A 23690-nucleotide genomic window follows, 5' to 3' on the forward strand; every position below is an offset into this window, starting at 1 on the left:
ATGCGAGCGAATGATTTGGCCACCCAGGTCGCCCGACATGATTTCCACCGAATACTTATGAAACATAATCGAAAGGTCAATTCGTGCACGAAAGTCTGCACCGGCAACGCATTCGAAATATTGACGCTATAGAGGCAGCATGGCTCAATAATTCTGCAGGGGACTTCCAACAACTTGTTCAGTCCGTGCAATGCCATGTCGAGTGGCGTAAGTAAGCCCCACATGATATTAGGAGGTATCCCATGACTTCCGTCACCTCAGTATATCTACCCGTTACCAGACCCGTATAAACAAACATAAATGTCCATTATGTAGGGAAATAATCCAGAAGATTACTTGTCGGCTTTTCTAATATACAGGGCTACTACAAATGATTGAAGCGATTTCATAAATTCACTGTAGCTCCATTCATTGACATATGGTCACGACACACTACAGATACGTAGAAAAACTCATAATGTTTTGTTCGGCTGAAGCCGCACTTCAGGTTTCTGCCGCCAGAGCGCTCGAGAACGAAGTGAGACAAAATGGCGACAGGAGCCGAGAAAGCGTATGTCGCGCTTGAAATGCACTCACATCAGTCAGTCATAACAGTGCAACGACACTTCAGGACGAAGTTCAACAAAGATCCACCAACTGCTAACTCCATTCGGCGATGGTATGCGCAGTTTAGAGCTTCTGGATGCCTCTGTAAGGGGAAATGAACGGGTCGGCCTGCAATGAGCGAAGAAACGGTTGAACGCGTGCGGGCAAGTTTCACGCGTAGCCCGCGGAAGTCGACGAATAAAACAAGCAGGGAGCTAAACGTACCACAGCCGACGGTTTGGAAAATCTTACGGAAAAGGCTAAAGCAGAAGCCTTACCGTTTACAATTGCTACAAGCCCTGACACCCGATGACAAGGTCAAACGCTTTGAATTTTCGGCGCGGTTGCAACAGCTCATGGAAGAGGATGCGTTCAGTGCGAAACTTGTTTTCAGTGATGAAGCAACATTTTTTCTTAACGCTGAAGTGAACAGATACAATGTGCGAATCTGGGCGGTAGAGATCCTCACGCATTCGTGCAGCAAATTCGCAATTCACCAAAAGTTAACGTGTTTTGTGCAATCTCACGGTTTAAAGTTTACGGCCCCTTTTTCTTCTGCGAAAAAAACGTTACAGGACACGTGTATCTGGACATGCTGGAAAATTGGCTCATGCCACAACTGGAGACCGACAGCGCCGACTTCATCTTTCAACAGGATGGTGCTCCACCGCACTTCCATCATGATGTTCGGCATTTCTTAAACAGGAGATTGGAAAACCGATGGATCGGTCGTGGTGGAGATCATGATCAGCACTTCATGTCATGGCCTCCACGCTCTCCCGACTTAACCCCATGCGATTTTTTTCTGTGGGGTTATGTGAAAGATTCAGTGTTTAAACCTCCTCCACCAAGAAACGTGCCAGAACTGCGAGCTCGCATCAACGATGCTTTCGAACTCATTGATGGGGACATGCTGCGCCGAGTGTGGGAGGAACTTGATTATCGGCTTGATGTCTGCCGAATCACTAAAGGGGCACATATCGAACATTTGTGAATGCCTAAAAAAACTTTTTGAGTTTTTGTATGTGTGTGCAAAGCATTGTGAAAATATCTCAAATAATAAAGTTGTTGTAGAGCTGTGAAATCGCTTCAATCATTTGTAATAACCCTGTATATGCTATAGCTATTGCAGTATTTCCTTTATAGCCAAACGGAGTTTACATTCAGGCAGGCATCGTAGTTGCAGTATGTCACGATATTTCCCTCAGCAGTCCGCCCTTCACTACGGCAGACTCTTCCCGTCGGCTACAGTGGCCATCCTGATCCAGATGCCACACTACTCGACCAGTCGCTGGTCTTTCCTACGCTCCCTCGGCTCATCCCAACCGTATCCCCGCCGTTGGCATGGACGCAGCAGTGCAGCGGGCTTTACGACTGCGAGGGTCCTAAGTCTGCGCCCCCCCCCCCCCGCCATCTCCACCCTCCCCCTCACCCCGGGACTTAATCACGGCTGCCGCAGCGCTGGCAGAGGGGCAGCACACACACACACACAGAACAAAAAAAACTCCCTCCCTCTCCCTCCCGTTCCCTCTCTGCTTAGACCACGCCGGGACCGGCGCTGCCGAAGGCTTCCTTACGTTAGTGGTTCTATAGAGCACCAGCCGGTACTCAGAAAACATTCCTGAAGAACCTCAGACATTTTGTCGGCTCAGTACTTCGGCATGGTGTACCCGTACTCTCTGGTGACTCATTACAGAATAATAATGTTGTTGTTGTGGTCTTCAGTCCTGAGACTGGTTTGATGCAGCTCTCAATGCTACTCTATCCTGTGCAAGCCTCTTCATCTCCCACATCCTTCTGAATCTGCTTAGTGTATTCATCTCTTGGTCTCCCTCTACGATTTTTACTCTCCACGCTGCCCTCCAGTACTAAATTGGTGATCCCTTGATGCCTCAGAACATGTCCTACCAACCGATCCCTTCTTCTAGTCAAGTTGTGCCACAAACTCCTCTTCTCCCCTATCCTATTCAATACCTCCTCATTAGTTATGTGATCTAACCATCTAATCTTCAGCTAATAATAATGTAATTACGATTTATACTGCTTGATGGCAAAGTATCATCCATATACGCTAAATGGCATCACGCAGTGCCGATTTTCTTGCGCAAAAGTTGGCGAACCTGTTGCTACTTATAACTGTATACGAAAAAGTGTGTTAAGATTCACCGATGTCAAGTATATTATTATGTTACTCGATTAATTCTCGAAATGCACATCGGCCAATTCTTCATCATCATCAGTTCACGCGCAATACTGATTTGGGGGGGTGGGGGGGCGGGGTGGAGACGGAACAGAGGCGTACTGAATGCAAGTTGGGGGGGCCAACAGTGAAGTCGGCTTAACTGTTGTCAACAATACGTACCCTCAGTGAAATTAACAAGTAACGCAGCACATACTTTCGATCGATTGCATATATTTTCAGAACAATTCTGATACAGAAATAGATGTTGGTAAGAAACCAAACTAAATGCATTTATTCCAATGGGCCACCTAAGACCACGGGTGTCTAGTACCAAAATAAACCTGAACCACTTCCGCAATTTTGTCAGCGAATCTCACTTTCACCCTTTATACCCTTACGTCTTCGTACAGTGCGTACCAGTATTATTGATTTTCTGCCTTCCGTAATTAGTGTACTGGACGAGGGAAAAATATGCTACTGCGCACGTCCTGTTCTCTTTTCACGTACATTCCCGTGGTCAACACGAGACATTTACGATAGTTTTGTATGTCTATCTTTCTGACAGGAGGTTTGAGGGACTTCGATCGTTCACTTATGTAATAAAATGGAACACCTACAGTCGTCCTTACGAGATTATTTATTATATGGCTACCGGTTTAGGTGCTTTAGTACGCTACCTTCAGGCCTAAACTGACGCTGAGGGGGTTAAGTCCAATCGTATACACGGTTCTATCAGTGCACAACAACTTTCAGTCACACCGGACCCCGGGCCCAGTCACAGCGGCTAAGTGGCAACATACGACCCACCATAAGAAATTAGACGGTGGGTCATAAAAAATATACAGGTAGTGAAAAAAAAGGTGCACAACATCTATGAACTGGTTTGCGCAGACTACCTGCAACAACTGTTTTGTCTCCAACCATCGGCTACCAACGATACTGGTAGCATAATAGTCGAACATTGGTTCGGTAGATGTGTCAAGCTGGGAAGGTACGAATATATAATTTTAACGTCTCGTCGACGACAATTTCCGTATTCTGGCCAAAGGAGCCCAAAAGATACCCACACAAATGGGGAGCATCACCGACAACAGGGCACAGAACGACAGAGGAATTTGGAACCCTTCAAAAAGAATGTCAATTCCGCATAAATCTGCGAGTGGGCATTGCATTGATGTTCAATACGAGGAGCATTAAAATTTCTGTATGGCCATCATGGTTTGGCTTTTTCTGAAGCATCTAAACAACTCTAGATGAATGAATGCTGTGAAGTCCCTAACACGACGACCAATTACTTCCACAACGTTTTTCCAAACGAGCTACCGCTCCGCCACTAACAACTTTTATTTCTAACTGACCTATTACTTCACTGGAACTAAACAGATGGAAAAGATACAAGGAACATTTTTTTCCTTCGACGAGATTGTTCTTTGCAAAGAAATGAAAGGAGGGAAGGAAGATTGTGTTTAACGTCCTGTCGACCCCGAGGTCATTAGAGACTGAGCACACGCTTGGATTGTGTCAAGGATGGGGAAGGAAATCGACCGTGCCCTTTTCAAAGGAACCATCCCGGCATTTGATTGAAGTGATTTAGGGAAATCAGGGAAAAATTGAATCTGGATGGCCAGACGTGCGTTTGAACCGTCGTCTTCGTGAATGCGAGGTCAGTATGCTAACGATTGCGCCACCTCGCTCGGTGCAAACGAATGAAAAAATGTCATTATTGAGACTTCTACAACATAGTTTTATATTAACATGACAGCACCTTGTCAACTGCAAGGCTTTCTATCGTTGAAGTGTGGTGCTCCTTACCAGCTGGTCACTCATGGGTTGTAAGGACTACATATACGAATGCGCGGAGTATCACGATTATAGTTCTGAATTAATATGGACCATGCAAAGATAGGTAGAAGTAGTGCTTGCATAACGTATGGTAGAAGTGAAGAACTCAATGTTGCTTGCAATGCCATAGTTTTTTACTTGCATGGCCCTACTAGAGATGGTATCCAGTAGTTTCCCTAGATATACGAAATGGCTTGATTAGCGAGTTATGAAGAGATCTACAGATCAATGTGCAACACAAACGACGTTGCAACCTCATTTTATGGAACACAGATAGCGTTATCAGAAGTGAAAGCCACGTTACGTGCCAGAATGCCATCGAAGCTCTATTTTCAGTCTGACAGCTCCACCTATGATCAGTAACATCGACTATCATCTTCTACTCTTTTTCTCGCTCTTATACACACACACACACACACACACACACACATACACACAAGCGCGCGCGCGCGATTCTCCCCTACAACCGTGGTATTGTTTGTCAGGTTTGCCTTTTAAGTATTTTTTATTTGTTTGTTAATTTTTGGGCAAAGGCCGAATACATTTATTTTTCTTATGTGTCAATTTATGGTCAATGTCCGGCTACACTATACTGTATACGAATCGTTACTCTATTACACTCAGCAGAGTTGCCTACCACATAATTTCTACGTAATTTCAATTACGTTTCAAGATTTCGAGCTCTTCATTTTCTGCTTCACCGACAACACCGTTTTGACCTGCGAACTACCGTACCCTATAAAAGTTAAAGCACACACAGTGTGCTGCCTCGATGGTATTAACTGAAGACAAAGGAGCAGTAAAACCTGAACTGCCCTCATCAGATTCAACCATCCATGAACCTTAGTACGAAAGAAACCGCTCGTACGAGGACGCCGTGTGTAATAACAGTCAGTTTAATAATAGCGCCGCAATAAAAGTTGCCGTTTTCTGCTCGGAATTTCCCCGGCAAGGACGCAATATACACATCTAGCTTTTGTTTTATCAACTGAGAGACTCCATCACGTGCGCGTAGACAGAAACAGTCAAGAAGCGAGGCTGGAGCTAAATAATAGTGCTACGTAGTAGGACACACACGGCTGGAACAGTTGAGAATGAAGGAACGTGCCGCTGGGAGAACTGGTTTCCAAAAATAATTGAAGTGTGGAAGGCTGAGAAAGTGTGCTTGAAAAATGTGGTCTCCAAACGAGTCATGATAGGGGAGGGGGAGGGGGGGGGGGAGAGGAGGAGGAGATCTAGGACAATGGTACATGTAACACTTCCTTTGCAACTAGAGGCAAGAGCAAGCAGCACGGCAAAGTTAATGACTGATTAGAAGACGCGAAAGCATGTTTCCTCTCTATTTTTTGACGATCTCATTTTTTCATATATTTTATGTTGTTGTCTACAGAATACATTGTACTACTTCCTATCACGGCCGTATCTCGCCTTTTCCCCCACGAGTTTCTTAAGAAACCGTAACGTTCAAATAAATTAGCAATCAGTTTTTTTATTTATCGATGGAAGCACATAGTGTGAATTTTTTTCAAATTTGTATATGACTCTCCATCAGGGATTTTAATTGATAAATATGAAACTACCGTGCTAAGATGCGGCGAAAGTGTGCATAACAATATGAAGTTTGGTTTTCGTTTCTAAATAGTAGTCCTAGCGCAACTTTTTTCTTTTATCTGTTTCCAAACTTGTTCACTGAGTATGTTTTGTCCGCTGAATTTACTTGATCTTCGACACGGCTTTTAACTGCTTCATGCCTGACATCAACAGAGTCCAGCTTCACAATTATGTACCAGCACCCCCCCCCCTCTCTCTCTCTCTCTCACACACACACACACACACACACACACAAACACAAAGCTGCCTCTTTTCACATGAAGTGCCTTGTTTACTCACAGTCGTTTTCTCTAGAACTTTTTTCTGAACCTTGAGATCTTTAACACTACATTATGCTTTCGGACTTTTGAAATGACAACCAGTTACAGGAGAACCTACAGTTTAATGTGGACTGCGAACCCCGGTACAAATAAGAACTCCTATGAATACGATAATTATACTCAGACGTCAAAAAAGCGTTTTGGAAAAAAAGACGACTGAATATTAAAACACTGGACCATTGTAGCGTGACACCTTTTGAAAAATAGCGTCACACTTTTTGCTAGTGCAGTTCTTTTCTTACCTTCACGCAACATCGTTTTTACGATTCCGTACGTCAATCGGTAAAAACGGAATTCTTGTAGCAACACTTCGTTGTACGCCTGTCTTGCCGTCCGAATGTTACGATCCCCTTTTCTCACGAACGGGTAGAGGTACCCCGTTGGAATTCAGGTCACATACTATGTACGGTCTATGACCCCTTGGCGGTGTGAAGAATTTAAGTTTGTAGACATTACCGCGCATGACTGGGAATAGAAAGATTGCGGGATTGAATGTCGGTCGAACCACGAATTTCTCTATTTTCGTTTTAAATTAGCCTTCGCCTCTCCACGATGTGAGTAGTTGCCAGAATCAGGGCGTGGTTCGGACTCCACGTTAAACTGTAGAGCTCTTTTCCGCGGTTGGATAACACAAAGCTTAAGTGGCGTCCAATAGAAAGACTTACACCGGGCCACTGAGCCACACGAGACTATTATCTACATACATAATTAAGTTGGTACAGGTCGAGCTCAGGTCCTATTCCCACTTGTCCTATTATATTATTATTATTAATATTGTTACTATATTAATAATAATACTGTGTTAAGTCATCAACATGTTTTTAATTCCACCAACTTCTCTGTTACGTATTTATAGTTCCTTCTGTTTGTTTAGCATCATTTGCGGGCCGGTGTGGCCGAGCGGTTCTAGGCGCTTCAGTCTGGAACCGCGCGACCGCTACGGTCGCAGGTTCGAATCCTGCCTCGGGCATGGATGTGTGTGATGTCCTTAGCTTAGTTAGGTTTAAGTAGTTCTAAGTTCTAGGGGACTGATGGCCTCAGATGTTAAGTCCCATAGTGCTCAGATCCATTTGAACCATTTTTAGCATCATTTTAGTTTTGGCAATGTTGCCGTTAAGCTGTTTTTTTCTTTAACTGCTGCTAATTTCTTTAACAGCATCCTCGGTATATTTTCCACTTCCAGCCACCGCACCGCAACATTACGCAGTGTACGTGAATACAGCATGCCTTAAATCACTAAGGTTGTGCTTTGGGTATCTCCATCTAGTTTTCCACGAAAAGAAGAATTAAATAGAGTAACAGCGACCAACAAAAGCTTAAACTGTTTATGAGGTAAAACACATTAGTTCGTTAAGTAATAAATGCAGTTTAACGCCCGTTCATGGATACTCATCACTTATATACTGTCGCGTGGCTCAGCACAGGTGCTTATCTTGAAATGGTATCAAAGATTTCCATCGCTAGATTTCAGGTACCACTGTCTGCTATAGATAAGCCGCAAAGATAATTTATAATCAGTCATCTAGGAACAACACATTGCAAAGGTGTTAATGAGTATCTGGGAGTATGTGTGTGGAGAGATTTAATGTTGAACGACTACATAAAAACTAATCGTAGCAACGGCAGATGCCAAAATCCTCAGAAAGTGTAGTCCACCCACGAGAGAGGCAACTTACGAAATCTTCGTTCGACTGGTACTTTAATACCACCACTGACAAAGAAAAAAAGACAAGATCCAAAGGAGAGCAGCGCATTTCGTCACAGGTTCGTTGACAAAGCGCCAAAGGGTCACGGTGATGCTTATTACAGGCGCTACAAGAGAGGCATTCTGCATCACAAAGTTTTTTTGTTTTTTTTTTATTTTAAATAATAATACTTCGGGCTGATCCATTGTGCCAGCTTCCAGTCCATGACATGCTACGTAGTGAACAACCATGGCACAGGCTCACAACTAAAGCAAGATTTTTGTCTCACGCAACTTTTAAGCTAGAGCTAGCAACCGATCCTGTTAACAGGTTATGTCAATACGACCAATAGTTCGACGAATATAAACGTTCATAACCAATAGTGTCTACAATACCGGAGACAAAATAGTCGCATAAACAGAAGATCAATCGAATCGAAACTAGTCTGTTGGCGCGCTGCCAGAAGCAAATCTCGTAAAACGAAACAGGTAAAAAAAGTAGTGTAGCGGACAATTTCGCTTCCTAAGACACTGACAATGTATAATAAGGAACATGTATTACGTGGAAATTGCGTGCCAGTCCTCTGACAACTTGTTCGCAATATTGCCTAAAAATAAGATTTTCCTCTCATTGTTCCGCGCGCGAGTTTCGGAAGCAGTGAAGCTTTGGGACGTACTTCGGGCGATGAGCCCCCCACCCCACTCCTTTTCTCTATTGTCCGATAGGGATGACTAGCGCTTTTTGCAACACTATCAGACACAATTTCTTATTAAAATTTTTGCTTTGTTTGCCTCTTACTACGAAAATTTAATGGTACTGCACATAAATACGCGTGCCTAATAATGATGAACTCTCCACGCACTTATGGTGCAAAAAGCCTGCGGTGCCTTGCTATGCAGTGTAGACACAGCGCCGAAACAACGCGGTGGAATGGCCCAGTGCTCAGAACGAGAGCGCGCTTCTACCCCAGTGACACGGATTTTTGCGAGAGCCGTACCGTCAACCGATTTACAGTAAGATAGGGTGCGGAGTACGTCTGTAGACTTAGGTGTGTAGCAGATGATTGCTGTCGTATAAACAAATTAGTGCACAATTTGCGTGGCACAGCTTTCGGCCTAACCACGTATCAATGTGGGGTCACACACGCCTGGACTTTTGCTCCAAGAGATGACGGTTCGAATGCAGGGCCGATCCTAATTATTTACGTTTTCCAACAATTTCTCGCACTTCTGTAGTCTCGAATGACATACGCTAACCAGAACAATGAGGAGGAGGAAAGGACGTCGTATCTATTAGAAATTCTACAAAAAATTAGAAAATAGGGATATCTGTCATAAATTATGGAGTGCTTATTTTATAAGAGAGTGGTGATCGAACATCTAAGGTGAAGAAAGTCATCGAATAATGACATGCTCATATACAAATGGCGGTTGTATCGCGTACACGGGGTATAAAAGGGCAGTGCATTGGCAGATCTGTCATTTGTACTCAGGTGAGTCATGTGAATATTTTTCCAACGTGATTATGTAGACACATGTGGAATTACGCCGGATGGTATAGGAACAAGACGTATGGGACATTCCATTTCGGAAATCGTTAGGGAATTCAATATTCCGAGATCCACGACGTCAAGAGAATGCCGAGTGTGCCACATTTTAGTCATTATCTCTCACCACGAACAACACAGCGGCCTACAGCGTTCGCGTAACGACTGAGAGCAGCGGCATTTGCGTCGGGTTGTAAGTGCTAACAGACAAGCAACACTGCGTGAAATAATCGCAGAAATAAACGTGGCACGTACGACGAACGTATACGGTAGGACAGTGTGACGAAATCTGGCTTTACTGGGCAATGAAAGCAGACCACAGACGCGAATGCCTTTGGTAATAGCACGACATCGCCTGCAGAGATTCTCCTGGGCTACTGACCACATTGTTTGGACCCCAGATACTGAAAAACCGTGGCCTGTTCAGATGAGTCTCGATTTCAGTTGGTAATACCTGACGCTAGGGTTCCAGCGTGGCGCACATCCAACGAGACCTTGGATCCTATTTGTCAACAAGGCGCTGTGCAAGCTGTTGGAGGTTCCATAATGGTGTGGGCTGTGTTTACATGGAATAGACTGGGAGACCAATTGCGGCCATTCATTTTATGAATGACAATGCGCCATGTTACCGTGTCACAACTGTTCGCGATTGGTTTGAAGAACACTCTAAACAGCTCGAGTGAATCATTTAGCTACTCAGATCGCCCAACACGACTCCCATCGAACATTTATGGGATATAAACAAGAGGTCAGTTCGAGCATAAATCTTCGCAACTATGGACGGCTATAGAGCCACAAGGGCTCAATATTTCTGCGGATGACTTCCAACGACTTACTGAGTCCATGTCACGTCGAGTTATTGCGCTATGCCGGGCAGAAGGAGGTCCTGTACACCACATTAGGAGGTAACTCATTTTTTTTTCACTTCAGTGTACAAACAAGGGAAGGAATGTCAGCGTCGACAACTGAGTGAGCCTATGCACCTACAGCTTAATGCGAATACTGGAAAGCATGTGCCGTCAAAGTGTAACTGCACAGACAGAATAATGATGCGCTTGTCACTTGATCAGACGGAGGTGGTTCCGCTGCTGGTTTGTAGTAGACTCTTTTCAAGTAAGTTTCTCGACGTGAAGGTCAGCTGCAACCACACTGCCCTCTCCCCGGTGCTAAAAGATCCACGATATCGAGGATTCATTTCCAACCTTCCCCCTCTCCTTTCCTGGTTACATTAGTTTTTTGGAAGGGATTGTGCGACTTGGTCCACTGGAAAGACATCACCGGTTTACATACAAGAAAGAGATACTTGTGGTGAGAACGTGTTAGAGGCAGTTGACAATGGGTGTTGCTGGGATTAGCAGAGGGCGGACGCTCAGGTTAGTAGCATCATATACTGTATCAGCCTGTCTGTTGCACTTACCGTAGCCGTCTCAGGTGGAGCTGGGCGCATCTCCAGAGACCAGCTGCGGCCCGCTGCGGAAAATATGCAACACTGTATTAAACTAGCTATGCATCTCCACGATTAGTTGCTAGCAATGAATATCCTATCAATATGCAATGTAAAATGTATTTCACTGGTGTAGCAGATTGTATGCAACTCGTGCGCAGTTTGCAAACCCTCTACTTGCTCAATACCGGTACACTACAAACATCATGATGGGGTAGTTATAGATTCTTGCATACAGACTGCGCAGTAACTTCTGTTGGTACCTACCGTGCCAGTGAAATAATTAATTCCTGCATATTGCAATAATATTCATTTATGCGTACCAACCACTAGAAACATAACTAACTTAACACTGTTGCGTACAAATTTCATGGTAATTCGAAAGTTGTTCCAGGTTACGTGGCAACTTCAATCGAACTTTCGAAAACCTTTCGATCGTTCACTGGTTTTGCGCGATTCAATTGTATGGCCATTGGTATCCGTTAGGTGTATGTGACTGTCGAGGGTAAGCGTGTAGGAAGAGTGTGTGTGTGTGTGTGTGTGTGTGTGTGTGTGTGTGTGTGTGTGTGTGTGTATGTGTGTGTGTGAGAGAGAGAGAGAGGAGGAGGGTTCTGGTCCCCACTACATGAGACACGGAGGCAAAGTTTGGAATTTAACCCAGAATGTTGAAGCCAAGTATGGTACACAAGAGATTTACGCCAGAACCTGTCTTCTCTTAACGGTAGTTACTGGCAGTGAAAATTATTTTCACAGATCGGAATCGAACACACTACCTGAGAATTGGGCACCACCGTAGATGAGTGTTAGCGTCTTTGCTTACGGAGACGGTTAGAAAAGCAGCCATCGAATTGAAACTGGAAACAAATTTGTTGTTTTCTAGCAGTAGTAAAAATACCGCTGCGTTCAGCTATAATGTAGCGAAGCGAAAGCGGATCGGTTTTGCTAACATAACTTTGTGCCCGAATAGGAAAGCTTTTCCATTCGTTCACACTTGGCACCTTCTCTTGAGGAGTAGTGGATGAGGCCGCGAAGTAACTTCACCGTAGCTGACTGGCGTGCGTATCATCTACATCGTACACACCACTGTCATAAATCTGTTATATGAAGTTGAAATTTTCCCGTCAAGTTGTAATATTTTTCAAGATCTTTTCTTGCTTGTGTCGCATACACAACTAGCACATCAATGAGCAGGTCGTAAATTACAAGATGCAAATTTGCTATGCACGTTTTACTAAACTGCCGAAAACTGTAGTGTGAAGCACTGCTAACTGTACGGGATGTAGTTATAAGGTTTTAATTATCAACTCTAAAAAATAAAGTTAAATAATAAATTTTGTGTCCGTTTTTGTGTTTGTTTATTGTAGGGTACATGTTTGCAGTCCTGGTACCCACACAAAATCACGTACCATAGTATGCCGCTAGAGTGAGTCAAAATATGTAGTAGCCCATCTTCATTGCATCTTTCGGGAGGATGGTTAGAATTTTATGACTACCGTTCATGCTAACACATTACAGTGTCAATAAGAACTGTTTCATAATATGTTCTATAGCAGTTACTACAGCGGTCACTCATGTTGACGCCTACAATGAAACCAGAATATGTGTGCACAATTATCAGTATATCTCCATATTTAAACTTGTGCCGTTTCAGTAAGATATAGTAAATTTGCAACTTGGTATCCGCGACATGATTGTTGTTGTTGTTGTTGGTGGTGGTGGTGGTGAACACTTGAAAATGACTATATAAACGAAGTTACTTGTGTATACTATAATATCATCATCATCATCATCATCATCATCATCATCATCATGGTCGTCGTCTTTTATGGTTCTCCATCACTGGCAAGATCTGCTTGCAACACAAGTCTCTTCAGCATGGCTGGTCTTCGCATCACCTCTGACCCAGTCTCCCTCCTTCCGAATGCTTTGTTGTGTATCTGATGTGACCAAAAAGGGGTATTTAATACATATTACAGCCATAAATGTCCTCTTTTCGACTGAGCCTTGTAAATTGGTACTGATGGAGGCAATGAAAACTGACAAGAGAGTGAAACATCGCGCTGCTGACACGTAGCCCGCTGCTCTCAAATAATACGGAAGTTTCGTCAAGGTGGACGTCCCCACCTAAAGAACAGATAATTACCTTTGCACGAGAACACAAAAGTTTGATCAGGGACATAGTGTCAATTGCTATTTTCCGCAATCCTTGACTCCATTTGAAAGCTGAATCAAATGATTATGTTTCCATGATAAGGTGTATGTCAAAGACCACGTACGTTGGTGTTAAATACTTTAACTTGCACTGTCGGTTACGTTCATTCAAAGTCTTCGGATTATATGCATACGAACTTGCTGAGTGCTTCGGAACACATGAAAACTGTTTCCAATAATACTGAAGCACTCGACAAGATCCTAGAAGCCCTGACGACACCTGAAGAAGTTAAATGAACATAACCAACAGTGGAAATTGAAGAATTATATAGGCTGATTCTTTCAAAGACGATGACAGCAACGACCCACTATTGATAATGCTATTTCTTTGCACAAATAACGGTAACCTGTTTCGAACCGACGTTTTCCTCATCAGACGACTGATATGTCAAGTTGCACGTCTGTTAAAGTTTAGATCAATTTCTGGTTCTTTATTCCCTCTTCTGGTGAAATATTCTTGGGATGGTAGTCCCGTCGAAAATCCGGCTTGTATTCCCAAAATAGTGCAGAGTACACGCACCATTTATTTGACGTGTGTATAACCACACTGCGTGAAGCAACACACACACAAAATTTTCGTGAATAGAGACCAAGAACATTGCAACCAAATGCGTCGGATTTTCGACAGCACCACCATCCCAAGAATGTTTCACAGGGGAGGGGAGAATAAAGAAGCAAAAAATTATGTTGCCTTCAACAATCGTATATCTTGACACGTACAGCCGTCTGAAGATGAACCTGCGGTTCGAAAACTATTACGGCGCCATTTGTACAAATAAATAGCATTATCAATAGTGGCTAGTTGCTGTCTTCTTCTCTGAAAGAATCAACCTGTACTTTGTACATTGTCACGGTCTCAAAACGTCAGTTTTCGCGACACAGAAGTAAACCATTTCTCAGCACCATACAGCCCTGAAAGAATTGACGACTGTGGCAGTGCAATATAGAAAATTATTTCCTGTTTCCACACCAGATTTAATTCTTACGAGGAGAACAAGGCAAGTGCCATAACCCGATTTCCCCACAACTTCGCTCAGTGGAAGGGGAGTCAAAACAAGCGAAAACGTGTCTCGGCTTATCCGCAGAGAGACAGCAGTTTCTGAGAAAATGACAGTCCAAATTTTTAAAGTAATTTAAACGCCTTTTAGCGTGTGATAATCTTAGCCGGTATGGTGACACTGCCTCTCGACATCCCTCTTTTGCGCCCCGTGTTAGAAACCTGATTACTGTTTTCATTTATTTCATTTTTTCATTCATATACTCATGACCGTAGAACGTCACTACAGGAATGTTTGCTATCAGTTTACGGGATACAAGAGCACTACATTAATAGTAAAACTACAACTGGGTTGCCGGCCGCTGGTGGCCGAGCGGTTCTGGCGCTACAGTCTGGAACCGCGCGACCACTACGGTCGCAGGTTCGAATCCTGCCTCGGGCATGGATGTGTGTGTTGTCCTTAGGTTAGTTAGGTTTAAGTAGCTCTAAGTTCTAGGGGACTTATGACCTCAGCAGTTGAGTCCCATAGTGCTCAGAGCCATTTGAACCATTTTTTTACAACTGGGTTTCACAGTAAGTATCATACATTTATTACGTAGTATATGTGTGCAGTGGTAAAAATCTATTTAAATTTCCATATTCTTGTACTTCATTCTTGCATTACTTTGTAATTTTATTCTTGCGTTAAATCTTAGGAAAGATTTGGTGCATTCCCTTGGATGATACCCATCTTAAAAACATTCGGAACGTACAAATTCCGAACACCAGCAGCAACTGCGATGCCAGGTTTGCCACAGTGACGTTTCTTCGTATGAATCTCACTCCAATAAAAGACGTTAACACTGTTTTAGATTTCATGTGTCGGCACTAATTTCGCAGGAAACCAGGTATAACGTATTACTTCCCCGAAAACTGGCGTTTGCAATTGATTATGAATCACGCTACACCATAGGAATTGCACCTAGAAATCTGAATAATTTTCTCTTTTTTTTAATTATTCGTCAGATATACAATTAGTAGACTACTAAGGACAACATTATTTCACTATACAGTGAAAAACATTCGTGTAGCAAACTTCTAGGCAAATGGCTAGATAAATGAAAAACAAAAATAGAAATAACAAAAGCGGTTATCAAACACTGGACGCGGAAATGTGAATCGGTGACGCCATCTACATGGATACTCTGCAAATCACATCTAAGTGCCTGGCATAGGGTTCATCGAATCACATTCACAATTCTCTATTATTCCACTCTCGTATAGCGCGCGGAAAGAAGGAACACTTATACCTTTCCGTAAGAGCTCTGATTTCCCTTATTTTATCTTGGTGATCGTTCCTCCCTATGTAGGTCAGTGTCAACAAAATATTTTCGCATTCGGAGGAGAAAGTTCAAAATGGTTCAAATGGCTCTGAGCACTATGGGACTTAACATCTATGGTCATCAGTCCCCTAGAACTTAGAACTACTTAAACCTAACTAACCTAAGGACATCACACAACAGGGAGAAAGTTGGTGATTAGAATTTCGTGAGAAGATTCCGTCGCAACGAGAAACGCCATTCTTTTAATGATTTCCAGTCCAAATCCCGTATCATTTCTGTGACACTCTTTCCCATATTTCGCGATAATACAAAACGTGCTGCCTTTCTTTGAACTTTTTCGATGTACTCCGTCAGTCCTATCTGGTAAGGGTCCCACACCGCGCAGCAGTATTCTAAAAAGAGGACGAACAAGCGTAGTGTAGGCAGTCTCCTTAGTAGGTCTGTTACATTTTCTAACTGTCCTGCCAGTAAAACGCAGTCTTTGGTTAGCCTGCCCCACAACATTTTCTGTGTGTTCCTTCCAGTTTAAGTTGTTCGTAATTGTAATACCTAGGTATTTAGCTGAATTTACGGCTTTTAGATTAGACGGATTTATCGTGTAACCGAAGTTTAACGAGTTCCTTTTAGCACTCATGTGGATGACCTATGACGTTAGCCACTGTACCACCGTTTGAGTTAAAACTATTTACTCGCTAAAAGACACAAAGTATTGCGAAACCTTTGATCGTCGTTTCCTCAGGAACGGTTGAGCATGTACGCATACGCCGAGACACGTATTCGCTTATTCCGACCCTTGTTCGACCGAGCTAAGTTTCCGGGAAATCGAGTTATGGCACCTGCCGTGTTCTTCTCTCGAGTTCCCCACACTCGGACGACCTCAGCACGGAGCCCGGTGAGAGTCGCGGACAGCCGGCAGAGATTTCCATCGCGCTAACGACGTGAAGACGCGAGGGGAGCAGGGAACAGCGTTCCGTCGACCTGTGTGGTCGGGCGGCGCTGCCCCGGAGTGTGACCCGGCTGCACAGCGCAAGAAATAAATGAGGGGAGGCCGGCCTAATGGAACTCTTTTCCCGGCGCGGCGCGGCACCGGCTGCCAGGCGCTCTGCGGCTCGCCTCCCCGGACCGTAAACACAACGCGCGGTAAATTTGGGAGCCAGATGAAACGGCTCGTGGAAAAAGGAGAGCGGCCACAAGAAACCGCGTCTCAGTCAGAAATAGGACGGCCCGCCGGGGCGCCTGCCAAAGCCAACACCGCCGCCGCGTTGGCAGAGACGGCGGGAGCGGCACTCGCTCCCCCTCCGGGGCTAGCGAGCACGGGGACTGCACTGCTGCCACAGATATGCGACCAGTTCCTCTTGTGCACACCAGACAATCATATTTTGTGGGTTTTGTGGCAGGTAAAATCCATAAGTATGAGGGCGGAAAAAGCCGTGGAGCACAACGGTAAAGCACTGCTGAACCCGGCGAGTTACGCAAAATACTGATACGAATTATTTACATATTAAGTGAAAGACTGGTACAGGTAGCTCTCTAACCAGTTTTGATTGCGGAAAAATGCTAGACAATGCCGACACTACAATTTATCTAAGATAGACTGAGGAAAGGATATCTACCTTTACACTATTTGTAGATCGAACAGAGTTTTTAAAACGTGGTACTAAGGAAGAATGCCGAACATTACATTTATAGGTGCAGTCAATAACTAAGGAGGATGAGGAGACACTGAATCAAACGGAGGAGCGGATACGACGTTCATGGCACAACTTCATTAAAAGACAGCATCCACTGACAAGACATAACTACAGACATCACGGAATTGTCTATTTTAAAACAGAGGGAATTGTGAGGGGTAAAAATTGTAGTGGGAGACCAAGGCTTGAATACAGTAAACAGGTTAAAATGCACGTAGGTTGCGGTATTTATGAAGAGGCTTGCACAGGATAGATTAGCATGGAGAGCTGCATAAAACCAGCCTTTCGACTAAAGACAAAAAGCCATCCCTATACTGGCCACAAGTGACTAGGGTATAGGAACCTGGTTGGATGATTTGGTGGAGGGGACCAATCAGCGAGGACATCGGTCCCATGGCCTTAGGAAAGGATGGGGAAGGACGCCAGCCGTGCCCTATCAAAGGAATCATCCCGGCATTTGCCTGAAGCGATTTAGGGAAATCATGGAAAACCTAAATTAGGATGGCCGGACGCGGGTTTGAACCGTCGTCCTCCCGAATGCGAGTCCAGTGTGCTAACCATTGCGCCACCTCGCTCGGTAGGAGCCTGGTCGCCTGCCCTGGGCGCCGTTTCACAGTGGACGACCATTTTTGTGAAAGATGAAAAAGAAGAAGGAGAGGAGCAGGACGAGAACGAGAACAAGTGAAACGTAGTTCCACAAGAATTACCTGTAGTGATACCGAGACGCTTGCATCTTTTTCGGGTACTAGATGGAGCTACTCGCGTATACCGAGTGAGTCAACGCGATGAATCACTGAACGAGTCGCCTTACTGTGGTAAGCAAAACGACCTTGGACTGTCTTCACCTTTTTTTAATTTGGGCTATACATAAAAGACCAGCTGAACTGTGTACCTTTTTAGTTCATTGTAAGATCATGTTGATCTCAATCAGCGAATATTGTGATTGAGCAGCGATGGAGCCTTACGCGAAAAATGGTTAGTTCTCCGATATGGAGGGAGAGGGAGGGGGGGGGGAGACGGAAAATCGAAGTTTTTCCTATGTGCCAGTTACCCTAGTTACACCACTGTATACCTACGATTCAGAAAAATCCGAAGATTTTGGAAAGGTATGGGCGCCGCCTGACGTTGCTGCTGGTAATGGAAACAAGACTTATGAAAAACCAAGACGTATCGATAGGTTTGTCGATATGGGCAAAATGTTCGATAATGTAAAATGGTGCAACATATTCAAACTTCCGTGAAAAACAGGGATAAGCTATAGCGAAAGACGCATAATATACAATATGTACAAGAACCAAGGTGCAACAATAATAATGGAAGACGAAAAACATGGTGCTCGGATTGCAAATAGTCTTGAAATGGCTCTGAGAACTATTGGAAATCACATCTGAGGTCACCAGTCCCCCAGAACTTAGAACTACTTAAACCTAACTAACCTAAGGACATCACACACAACCATGCCCGAGGCAGGATTCGAACCTGCGACGGTAGCAGCAGCGCGTTTCCGGACTAAAGCGCCTAGAACCGCTCGGCCACAACGGCCGGCGAAAAGGCCTTATCCTATTCGAAGAGACCATCCCAGTATTTGTCTTAAAAAAACCACGGAAAACCCTGAATCTGGAAGTCTGGGTGGGCACGGAGAAATTGTTAAAGATATCGACAATGATGACGCCGCCGCAGGCTCTAGACGTGAATCAGCAGGTAACACGTACGAGAGAGAATACCGTTGAAAGTCAGGATTCGGCATCTAGAAATACCACATGACTAATGTCATTAAAAGTGGCTTTCTAGCTATATGCCCATGCGGTTTTATTTGCTCAACTACGGCAATATATGTAATTCCACCGTTTACGCACTTCAATTACGCGATAACCTACACAACTGTTTGCCCTAGTCATTTGTAATCGGTATTTAACGTTGCACAAGAGATAGTTTTCAAGAGCAGTTGATAAACGTCCCGTAAGGAAGCTAACGAATCAGTGAAAAGGCGAGGTGCTGCTGATCGTGTGGTCATGCAATCAGACCAGCGCCATGGATGGTCCGCCCACAGCCATTTGATGAAAAACTAGTGACAACTGAAAACCTGTGCCAGTTGACGATTCGAACGCTGATTTCTTGCTTATCGCGAGGATTCGCCTTGACCATCGGGTTGTACGCCTCCACACATGATTCAAACTTCCATTGTCACTGGTGTTACCACTATTACCGGAAGTTCTTCCAAGACGTATGTAGGAACAAATTCGGTGGAGGACCGTGGGTTGCTGTGCCATAAGCGACAAATATAAAATGAATTAAATGCGCTAAAATGTAATGAATAGGTCGCTGTCTTTAGTAATATCTTTCAACCAATACCACTATACGAACGGCGTCCAACCAGAACGCATGATGTCATGACCCCCCAGTGTACGGCACTGTTCTAATAAGTCACGAACCATCCTCGAGAGAGTAATGTTTACTAAACAGGTGCCGTTACTGAGTTCTGTTATTTAGACAGTAAACTTTACCGTTTTCACTCGCTTTTTATACACTAATAACAGCGTGAAATGTTCGGGGAGGGCGTTGTTAGTGCGGCGCAGCAACCACTATATCAGTACAGATTCTTCCTAAAACAACACGTAGAAAGCGCGTAGGCAGCAGCGGCTGCTTCTGACTTGGCAGAGAATTCCGTTGTGTGTGTGTCGACTTACGGCAGCTGATGTGGTGTGCGCCAGGGACTCACCGGCGTGCTCCTGCCGTTCTGCGCTGCTCCCTGGTTTGCTCTTTACCACAACTCCACACGCACAATCTCTCTCGACTTACTCACCACAGAAGTCAGTTCAACACTCCCCACAATTCGCAGCCACTATTGCTACCGTGCAGGGAGCAAACACGCGACTACGAGTGCCAACATTAGACTTTCTAATAACGGTTTGCGGCCGTAGATGGCGATCGGGAGAGTAAATAAGGGGTGCTAAGCACACGGTGCGAGGAGATGACGGTGGGATGCGGGGATTCTGACAAAACCAGAATATATCACACAAACCTATACTTTAGTCTCGTATGGTTTCATTTGTATAATCTTAAACGATAACGGTATATCACTTTTCACCAATTATTATAATCCAACATGGGTGTACCGAAAAGTGAAGGACAAGTCATTTGAGATTTGAGTGAAGTCTTTAATCAAGGATGATTTTGTAACTGTCTTACATCTACGAAATAAATCTACAAATAGATTCCACCCCATGCGTTGGCTGCAATTACGCTGCCCTTTTACTATGAGCTAAATGACCGTTGTTGATGCCGAGATTTGTGGCTCAGGCAATTTGTTTCTGTCCCATCAATTAATCGTTAATAATCCTGAATTATCGAAGGTCAGGCCTCAGACACTAGACAACTCAATGGTTCAAATGGCTCTAAGCACTATGGACTTAACACCTTAGGTCATCAGTCCCCTAGACTTAGAACTACTCAAACCTAATTAACCTAAGGACATCACACGCATCCATGCCCGAGGCAGCATTCGAACCTGCGACCGTAGCGGCAGCGCGGTTCCGGACTGAAGCGCCTAGGACCGCTCGGCCACGGCGGCCGGTACACAACTTAATCTTCACTATTCTTTGCCAGCATACAAAAAGGACCGTTTTTTCAAGTTTGTACTAGATCCGATTTCCATGGCTCAAAATGGCTCTGAGCACTATGGGACTCAACTGCTGAGGTCATTAGGCCCCTAGAACTTAGAACTAGTTAAACCTAACTAACCTAAGGACATCACAAACATCCATGCCCGAGGCAGGATTCGAACCTGCGACCGTAGCGGTCGCGCAGTTCCAGACTGCAACGCCTTTAACCGCACGGCCACTTCGGCCGGCCCGATTTCCATGTGAGACGCTTAGTTCTAACAGGAGTGTTTCAACAGCCCGTAATTTCGCGTGACTGACAAATACAATCCAGCATTGATCTGATCTCTAGCTATCTTGGAACTACAGAGCTTAGTAATCACAATAGCAATTAAGATGTAGAGAAACTGTGTGCTAGTAATTTTTTGTGCCTTCAGAGCAATGTCGCTGTTGCCTTAGAAGTGAGCGTCCTCCCAACAAATTTTCCAGTCTAAGACGAATTGCCGGCCGCGGTGGCCGTGCGGTTCTAGGCGCTTCAGTCCGGAACCGCGCGACTGCTACGGTCGCAGGTTCGAATCCTGCCTCGGGCATGGATGTGTGTGATGTGCTTAGGTAAGTTAGCTTTAAGTAGTTCTAAGTTCTAGGGGACTGATGACCTCAGATGTTAAGTCCCATAGTACTCAGAGCCATTTGAACCATAAGACGAATTCTAAACCCCCCCCCCCCTCTCAAATACGCATGCACACTCGTAACTGGTAAAGTTATTAATTAAGAATAGCGCAGAGGAATCTCGTAGCATGCCCCATGCTATGGGCTCGCCAGAAAATTCTATCAACGCCTAATCTTCAGGAGTGTCGCAATCTCACTGCATCCTGTTTGATATAGTTGTGAGCCATTTCTAAATTCGGCTGAGGAGCGTATTCTGCCTTCACAGTTTCCCTTTATCGCCTCTCCAGTACAGCATCTGTCGCGACGGCTTACTTCAAAGACGAACAGCACTCTAGAACAGTCACGTGCCAATGACAAATTATGACATAACGGCAGACATTAAAAACCTGTTTCTCTCACTGAAATGAAACGAATAACAACTGGACTTCCTGCATGTCACTATCGTTACAAAAGCATGTCTTCGGTGGGGGTGAGGGGTTAATGAGGGGGCGGGCGGTCGGGAAATAATGAATGTCAATGGCAATGCAGCAGCAGAGATAAATCACATTTAATCAGCCTGATTCTACTTTCTTCGTTCACCGGTTAACTTACCCGACTGCTACTCAAAGAACACGGTTGTAGCTTAAGCTCTGCCAAGAATTTTTTCGCAAGAAGAAGGGTATGGCGTTGACTCAGTCTCATGAAGAAAACTGAGGATCTACTTGAAAGTAAAGCCAACATTGACGTTCTACGTATTCTGGCAGGAAAGCAATGTTGAGGCTTCACAAATTATCAGTAACTGGAGTGTACCAAAAGTTTTAATACTGTGTGTGTCATGTTCAGGCTGCTACTCAAATTATTGTTAGGAAGGTCTGAACGGCTGGTACTTTTTTCTGCCTCTTTGATCAACCAGTCATACATAATTTACATATTGCTTTATTATTTCACAATTTCTCTCTTAACATATAACATTGTATTACGTTGAGCATGAGCGTGAATGGAAAGAGATCCATAGATTTTGAGAAAGCTCTTAATTTAGCTTCAATAAAAGCTGTAATGAGAATTCTTGAGATATAAGACGTTGATTCAAGTTACGTCAGCACCACCACTACCACCACCATCAGTGATTCGCTCGAGCAGGCCGGGGTGGCCGAGCGGTTCTAAGCGCTACAGTATGGTACCGCGCGACTGCTACGGTCGCAGGTTCGAATCCTGCCTCGGACATGGATGTGTGTGATGTCCTTAGGTTAGTTAGGTTTAAGTAGTTCTAAGTTCTAGGGGACTGATGACCTCAGAAGTTAAGTCCCATAGTGCTCAGAGCCATTCCATTCGATTCGCTCATTCACTCGACAACATTTAATGATGAAATATCTCGCCTAGGCCTTCTAAATGTCTTATAAGCTGTAGTGAAGAACTTCCGCAGAAAAACTTGTGCGCCAATGCTACTACAGCTTTCATTGCACATCAGGATAGTGGAAAATTCAGAACAGTATCATCACCAGAACTGTTTATTCTTAACACCCTACAGGAAGCCTGTAGTTCCCTAAACTGAACAAAGAGAAGGAATGTGTCAATGGAATCTTTGTATTGCTGACGACACTGCGCTCTTTGGCTCTAGAGCAGATTCTCTTCAAAAATGGAACAACTTAGTAGATCGAGTTGGAAAGTGTAACTGGAAATCAATTCAGGTAAGACAAAAACACTGCATAACCAACAGAAAGAAAACAGCAGAAACTGACATGGAAGGAACAGAACCAGTTTGTAAGGTTTTGCACTGAGAGCAAATAACGATGACAGGAAGAGAAATAAACAGAAGGGGAAAACTGACGTGGAGTGTTTGTGGTAAACTAAATAGGATTTTCAAAATTGAGCTTCCAATACGACTGAAACTGACGACTTACGGTGTTGCGACACGGACATTTCAGCGAACAGCATTCAATTCTCGGGAATTACTAAGCGAGTCATGGAGAGCTGGACATGGAAACAAATAAATCAATTTGCAAACTA

General features: G+C 44.2%; 1 protein-coding gene across 1 annotated transcript in view; it reads right to left on the minus strand.

The window, feature by feature from the left end:
- LOC124613642 (zinc finger protein 608) overlaps nt 1-23690 on the minus strand; it is a 290686-nt gene that overhangs the window by 141618 nt on the left and 125378 nt on the right. Inside the window, exon 2 of the mRNA XM_047142358.1 lies at nt 11189-11241. The gene's annotated coding sequence lies outside the window, so the exon portion shown is untranslated. The remainder of the gene's footprint in view (nt 1-11188; nt 11242-23690) is intronic.

The sequence above is a fragment of the Schistocerca americana genome, chromosome 4 (assembly GCF_021461395.2).
Source record: "Schistocerca americana isolate TAMUIC-IGC-003095 chromosome 4, iqSchAmer2.1, whole genome shotgun sequence".
Taxonomy (NCBI): domain Eukaryota; kingdom Metazoa; phylum Arthropoda; class Insecta; order Orthoptera; family Acrididae; genus Schistocerca; species Schistocerca americana.